This window comes from Triticum urartu, chromosome 6 (genome assembly GCF_003073215.2).
Source record: "Triticum urartu cultivar G1812 chromosome 6, Tu2.1, whole genome shotgun sequence".
Lineage (NCBI taxonomy): Eukaryota > Viridiplantae > Streptophyta > Magnoliopsida > Poales > Poaceae > Triticum > Triticum urartu.
The window spans coordinates 232,402,611-232,410,599 of record NC_053027.1 but is presented as its reverse complement, the minus strand read 5'-3'; the positions used below and the strand labels follow the sequence as shown (position 1 = coordinate 232,410,599).

Here is a 7,989-nt window from a genome sequence, read left to right as displayed (position 1 = left end):
CATCCTCTCCCCGACGCTCCCCTCGCTCCGGCCCTTCATCCTCTCCGACCAGACCAACCGACCGCGGCCCCTACCCTAGGCAGGGAGGGCGGATAGCTGCTGCGCGGGCGCACAGGAAGGGGCGGCGGCGGGAGCGCATCCCCAAGATCTAGCCCATCAAGCACCGTGTCAAAGTCTCTCCTTCGACGAGCTCTATGTGCGGGTGTGCGGAGGCGCTTGTGAGGGCAGTGGAGGCCTTCTTCGACGCCTTCCTCGTCGACTACTTCCTCTTCTGGTTCCGCCGCTGCCCCGGCCCTGACAGCCCCGCCTTCGCCCACCGGGTAAGCCAACCCTACCTCGCCCTCTCCCTCTCCCTCGCGTCCGGCTCCTCTGTTCGTTCGTTCTTCGATCCCAGGCGGTGATGTTTTTATTTTTTGGTGTGTTCGTGTCTGTGCAGGATCCGCTCGTGCCCAAGGACTGGACAAGGGAGGCGCTCCCGGCCTCGGACGAAGAGAAAGGTGCCCTGGGTTTCTCGGTCAGATTTGTGATTTCGCGGTATTGGTTTGGTGTGCTGTGTACCTGTGGTTGACCTCTCTACCGCTGGTTGGATGTTTGTGTGGTGTTGTTTCAGGTTTTGCAGAGAGCACATTGTTGAACCAGCAGTTGGCAGATGACGACGACACAGATGAGGAGCTTAGGCGAGAGGTACGCCTACCAGAGCACCGTTAAACGAATTTCTGTTACTTTTTCAGTCACATGCGTGAGGAATGGATGTGTTGTGCGGTTATTGTTACTGTCAGGTTGTAGCTCTAGGTCTATTGTGATGTGGCTGACCTCTCTGCCGCTGGTTGGACGTCCGTATGGTACTGTTTCAAGTTTTGCAGAGAGCACAGGCTCGAATGAACAGTGTGTGTGGAACAAATTCTTGTCTGAATTCTCTTCTTGTGGGAGTATGAACTTGCTTGCAGTATCCTGCTTGCAGTATCTTGGAGTATCAACTTGGAGCATCTGGTTAGAGTAGCATCTTGCAACACATTCGATTACTCCAGTACTGATAGTTACAGTGGCATCTTGCAAAATGGAGTAGTTAGAGGAGCATCTTTGATTAACTAAATGGATGATAGCTGTTGCTAAGTTGGGACTTGCCTGCAGTAGTGCTTGCAAGCAGTAGTTCCCTCTTCATATCTCTTCTTGCTTGCAGTACTTTAACTTATGATTTGTCTTTGGTGGAGTATTTCTTGAACTGTGTTGTATTCCCGTGACTAAATAGTGAATCCAGTTACAACAAAGCATGCCAGTAACAATAAAGCTCCCTGTAACCTTTTGTTTCATTGGTCAAACACGATAGCAGCGATGCCGAGGGATCTCCCCTACACACATATGCATTCTAATGGTCACATACTTGTATCTAGTTCTCCTCATAAAATATTTGCATGCATGACAAAGCTCCAACATGTACACTCTCATGCTTACTTAGATTAGAAGCATTCTATACAAAACAAACTACTATATGCTAGTCTTACTTACACTGTGTGTGTTGGGCACTCTACTTTAATTTTCTAGCATGTTAAATTTAACATTCTAATATATTTGTTTGAAACAATAGTATAGCATAACATATTTACTGCATTTTTTAAAACAGATAATACATATTGAATTATTCATATTAATCTAAGATAATAACCAAACAACTACATGACAGTGGATTAGTAGCATGCATGTGTGACTTAGTTTTTGGTGTGTTTTGCTTGCAGGTCATTGTTGTGAAGGCCGTCACGGGAAGGCGTGGGGGATTTGGCACAAGGCCGATGATCGAGTCTATGCTCTCTCCTCCATGGAAAGACCTATTTTTCTCTGATGATTGTTTTGAAGTGGCAGACCATGTGAACAACCTAGGCACCATCGCGGCTCGGGCACCAAGAAGTTCATGGAGGTGCTGCAGGGCTAGGGCCGTGGCTGCGCCAACAGGTAACCAAATCGGCTTCCCTATGATTATTATTACTGTAGCGCTAGTTTTAGTGTAAATAGGCTTTTGGACTGATGAACAAAAGTCACGAGACCCTGCAGCCTGATGACTGTCTAGAAGCAGAGTGGTTCGATTCATGTGTACTAGTAGCATCTAAATCCTGCAGAGTAAATCATTAGGCACACTGTACTGCACACACTAGTTAATGTTCTGTCTTTTTTAGAACATTTTGTATCTGTTGTCTAGTTCTATCCGGTGATACTCGATTAGGGCCCCATGTGTTTGAACAACTAGTCAAGTAACATGGGTCCCCACTAGTGGTACAACGTCAAGTTTGGAAGCAGCTGGAGTGAATGTCAGAGAAGTTGAACAGCTTACACATTTTCCTGAAATGGTATAGCTTAGTTTGTTTTTTAGCTACTACAGCATTTCTTGAAATGATTTTTATTCTAAGCATTTTTGTCATACTCAATAAGCTAGTTCCTGAATCAGATTTGTTAATGAAATGTTTATTTAGCATGCTATAGTTAATTAGTTGGCAAGTGTGATGTCCATTCTCCTTATTCCGTCGCCTGATTCCAAACGCCTCCTCTGTTTTTTGCAGGTCTGGCAGCACCGCCGCGTCAACGACGAAGGTGGTGATCGCGGCGGCGAGCGGCGCGAGTTGGTGGCTTCGGGACTGGACGTTACGGCTCATATATGTGCTTTTGACTAATCCAATTTCTTTTGGTCTAGCTGGGCATTAATTTGAGTTCATATATGTGCTTGTCACTCCATAGGTTATACTGATTCCCTCTGTTTCCTTATATGTTCTTGTAGTTTGGTTGCTTTCCTATTCATGCATGTTTGTACAGCTATATATAGTTTTGCTGTGAATCTGTCGTGCATGTATTGAAATGTACGAAATGTTGAATACATGTTCACTCTCAGTTGGGATATTGAATTGTACATAGTTATGTGATTCATGTCTGCTTCTTATCTTATTAAGTGATTATCTTTATGTCCTTGCTACCAGTAGGATGGTCAATAGCTTGTTTTGTAGTTCTCCACTTTATGAAAATAGCTTCCTGTAGCATGTTTCTACTATCTGTGTGATGCTGAACAATATGCTCTTATTCTGTTGCTATATTCTCACCAAATGCACAATTTATTTTCTTAGACCTACTGTTAAACAAAGTCTTAACTTGTATCATTTTTTCTTAAAAATAAGCATAGAATTCCTGACTCTTCTGTTATATGATCAGCTTACTCCTTCTTCAACAACTGTACTAATTCATGACTGTTGTATGTAAGGAGTAAAATAGTTTACTTGAGTGATATCCACTAGTTCACTATCTTAGAGCACCTTTTTAGCATTGTGGGTTGCTAATAGTATTTTAGACTTATCATATCCTCTCTGGCGCGATGGCAGGAGCACATGATAGACTACTAAATGGACAAGTATCTGCAACGTTCAGCGTCAAAGATGATGCTTACCAGATGTTCTACAACAGCCCCATCCATATCATCGGCATGAAGTTAGGTATCTACTCGTCCTAAAATTGGTGGCCTGAAGCTTGATGCATGTATAATGTGACACACACAGCAGGATATCTGAATAATTTTGACATGTTTGCTCTGTTATCTAGCAGTAGGTTGATACTTTTCATTTGCCCTTTCCAAATATATCTCAGTTTTGTTGTTATGAGAATGTTATATGCATGGTTTCTTATTAGATCTCAAATTCCGCAGCTATGTTTCATTGTTAGGAGAATGTTATATGCACGGCTACACTTGATTATGTTCCCTAACTTTTTTGATTTATAACTCGCAGATTTTGGCCTTCATTCGTCAAAAGTTTGTGTACAAGGAACTCTAGGAGTATAATCCTAAAGAGAACTCGCACCCAACAATGTGTTTTAGCTCTCTGGAGCTGGACATGTTAATATTTAGGTGTATCCTATAATTCAATACCTGATTTGTACTGCCATGATTGTAAACTACCTGCCATTATTTGGCTGTTGTTTGACAAATTATGTGTTATTGGCTCTGTTTGAATAACGTTATTGGTTGGTGCACAAATAGAGAACTGACGTGTGGCACCTAAACAACACACCTGGTCCCATTTCACTAGTGGAAAGAAACAAAAGAAAACTGACAAGTGGGACCTAATTGGATGAGCAAAAGAAAACAAAAGAAAACACACCTGGTCCAAAAAGGATTGTAAAAAGGCCCAAATAAGAAATGGAAGCAAAAAGGCTGAAGGCCTAGAAAATAAAAAGGCTGCAATGTTGGGCTTGGCCCATGAAGCCGATCAAAAATTGATAGAAAAAATACATTAAAAAGGCCGAATTGTTGGGCTAGGCCCATGTAGAAAACCGAATTGGACCGCGCTGAATCTTGTGCCACATCAGATTGCCACGTCGGATGCTTACGTGGCCTGGGGAGGCTGCTAGTGACCAAAACAAAACAATAGGCATATTTTGGTCGTAAACGTCTACGACCTTCTCACAGAGAAGGTCGTTAATTTCAGTTTACGACTGCCAGCTTTTGACCTTCTATTTTTGGTCACAAAAAGGTCGCAAATGAAAAACAATGACCTTTTAGTGACCAATAGTCAAGGTCACAAGTTGACATATTTCTTGTAGTGTGGACGGTGCACCGTCTGCCGAGGCCACGCGTGCGGAGGAAAACGTCTACCAACCGCGGGCCAGAGCTATGTTGGCCGTGACGGAGACCTCGAATGCGACCCAAGAGGCCCGGCTGCAGCAACCGTCTGCCTGTAGTCAGAGCCCGCCCGGACCGGAGGTCGGCAGCTCGTCGGCAAAGAAGCGAGGAAGCTGGAGCCGGCTGCCGGCCGGATCCTCCGACCAAACAATGAACTCCGGCAGCACCTCCGATGCGTGGAACCGTGGCGAGGGAGGCCGCGCAACCACGGTGCGTCTCCTTTCATCGACGGGGCTGCCGGACCAGAGCGACTCCTGCCACACGCAGCGGCACCACCCCGGGAGCCGAGGGCCACGGCGGGAGTCGCAGCATGCTTGCGGGGACGACCACGTCCACGCTTGGGCACCGGGGAGCTGGGCCCCTCCCGAGGGGCCTTGCCCTTCTCCGTGGCGGAGAACTTCTTCGACGGCGCCATTGCTGCTAAGGAGAGGAGCAAGGAGGAGGAAGCATGCGAACCGCGGAGAGATGGGTGACGGGGGCTCTGCCCCCCTCCCCATTTATAGCGGAAGAAGGCTAATCGGCGCCTCCCATGATCATAGGTAATGATGGTTTTCCTTGCATGTCGCACGGACTTGACAAGTCGAGCAGTTGCCGAGGCAGCATGGGGAAGCGGAGATGCCCACGTCCAATCATACGCCACGCGTCGACCAATGCCGGAGGCTTTTGGGGCCCGCGGTGCTCCATGCTTGACCTTTGGCTTCACCGCGAAGCCAAGCTCGAGCACACCTTTGGACCGGGGTCTACTGTCGGTGTTCTGGGAACGAGGGTCCCCAGACTTGCCTCCCTGCGGCCCACGGCGTGACTTTGCTAGCAGGCCTGCACGACCCATCTTCATCAGCAAGACATTCAGGACCCTCGCGAGGGGCCAAGCCTCGCGAGGCGGGCGACGCAAGACCTCCTCAGGAGCGGCCTCACCAGGATGCCTTGTGAGGAGTGGAGATATCAAGGCAGGGCAAACCTTGCGAGGCTCTCGTGACGTAAGCCGTGACGATCAGGATCAGGCGGGCACCAACGCGTGCAGCGTCCTTGTTTCCTCTTCGGTGCTAAGGAGGCAGGCGCAGGTGCAGAGTACGGAGGCGTCAAGCAAAGGTTTCCATATCAGTGCAACGAGACCAAGACCAGCGGGACGGCAGGACGGAGGTCACCATGAAGCCCAAGACAGCGTCACCACCAGAGCCTTTTGCAGGCGAAGACCGCTTTTGTCAGGATAAGCTGTACTAGTTGTCCCCTTTCGAATTGGCCGTTGTTGGCTCCCTTCCCGCTCAATATTTGGGGAGAGGACCAGGGCCTATATAAGTAGAACTAGCCACCACAGTAGGAGGATGGGGCAACTCACCTTGGATTAGATCCTCAGCCAATCCTAGTCACGCACACTGAGCACAAGAACACCTCAGCCTCAGGAGCCTATTCTTCCCCTTGTACTGTTCATCCTCAGCCCAAGAGGCAATCCACCACCACCACACTGGATTAGGGTATTACACCACAACAGTGGCCCGAACCAGTATAAATCTTGTGTCTTTGTGTTGCGAGTTCGTCGAGTTCATCCGTGAGATCTTAGCGAGCTAGGGCATAGATCAGTAGGGAGGAAATCTCCGTGCGCACCCCAGTGTTCAAACCTTAAGGGTTTTGCCGGAACCCGAGATCCGACAATGAACATGAATATGATTTGTGAGTAGTTACGTTTGTTCCTGAGGACATGGGAGAAGTCTTGCTATAAGTAGTCATGTGAATTTGGTATTCATCGATATTTTGATGAGATGTATGTTGTCTTTCCTCTAGTGGTGTTATGTGAACGTCAACTACATGACACTTCACCATTATTTGGTCCTAGGGGAAGGCATTGGGAAGTAATAAGTAGATGATGGGTTGCTAGAGTGGCACAAGTTTAAACCCTAGTTTATGTGTTCTTCGTAAGGGGCTGATTTGGATCCACATGTTTCATGCTATGGTTAGGTTTACCTTAATACTTCTTTTGTAGTTGCGGATGCTTGCAAGAGGGGTCAATCATAAGTGGGATGCTTGTCCAAGGAAGGGCAGTACCCAAGCACCGGTCCACCCACATATCAAATTATCAAAGTAACGAACGCGAATCATATGAGCATGATGAAAACTAGCTTGACAATAATTCCCATGTGTCCTCGGGAGCACTTTCCTTTATATAAGAGTTTGTCCAGGCTTGTCCTTTGCTACAAAAGGATTGGGACACCTTGTTGCACCTTGTTTACTTTTGTTACTTGATACCCGTTACAAATTACCTTATCACAAAACTATCTTTTACCAATAATTTCAGTGCTTGCAGAGAATACCTTACTGAAAACCGCTTGTCATTTCCTTCTGCTCCTCGTTGGGTTTGACACTCTTACTTATCGAAAGGAATATGATAGATCCCCTATACTTGTGGGTCATCAAGACTCTTTTTTGGCGCCGTTGCCGGGGAGTGAAGCGCCTTTGGTAAGGAAAAATTTATATAGTGTGCTGATATTTACTGTCACTTGTTACTATGGAAAATAATCCTTTGAGGGGCTTGTTCGGGGTATCTTCACCCCGACCAGTAGAGCAAAGAGTTGATCCTCAATCTACTGAACCTACTGAAAATGTTTACTTTGAAATTCCTTCAGGTATGATAAAGAAACCGCTAGCTAATCCTTTTACAGGCGATGGAACATTACATCCCGATTTGCACCTAATCTATGTGGATGAAGTTTGTGGAATATTTAAGCTTGCAGGTATGCCTGAGGATGTTATCAAGAAGGTCTTCCCTTTATCTTTGAAGGGAAAGGCATTGACATGGCTTAGGCTATGTGATGATATTGGATCATGGAACTACAACCGATTGAAATTGGAATTTCATCAAAAGTTTTATCCTATGCATCTGGTTCATCGTGATCGTAATTATATATATAATTTTTGGCCTCGCGAAGGAGAAAGTATCGCTCAAGCTTAGGGGAGGCTTAAGTCAATGTTGTATTCATGCCCCAATCATGAGCTCTCAAGAGAAATTATTATTCAAAATTTTTATGCTCGGCTTTCTCTCAATAGTCGCTCCATGCTCGATACTTCTTGTACTGGTTCTTTTATTATGAAGACTATTGAATTCAAATGGGATTTATTGGAAAGAATTAAATGCAACTCTAAACATTGGGAACTCGACGAAGGTAAGGAGTCAGGTATACCACCTAAGTTTGATTGTGTTAAATCTTTTATGGATACCGATGTTTTCTATGAATTTAGCACTAAATATGGACTTGACTCTGAGATAGTAGCTTCTTTCTGTGAATCATTTGCTACTCTGATCTTCCTAAGGAGAAGTGATTTAAATATCATCCTCCCATTGAAGT

At 45.8% G+C, this 7,989-nt stretch overlaps 1 long non-coding RNA gene across 1 annotated transcript; it reads left to right on the top strand.

Moving 5' to 3' along the window:
* The first annotated feature begins 280 nt into the window (after positions 1–280).
* LOC125516118 lies at positions 281–1,064 on the top strand. Its single transcript, XR_007287238.1, has 3 exons — positions 281–320; positions 437–497; positions 611–1,064. It is a non-coding gene; the product is annotated as an uncharacterized LOC125516118 (long non-coding RNA).
* The last annotated feature ends 6,925 nt before the right edge of the window (positions 1,065–7,989 follow it).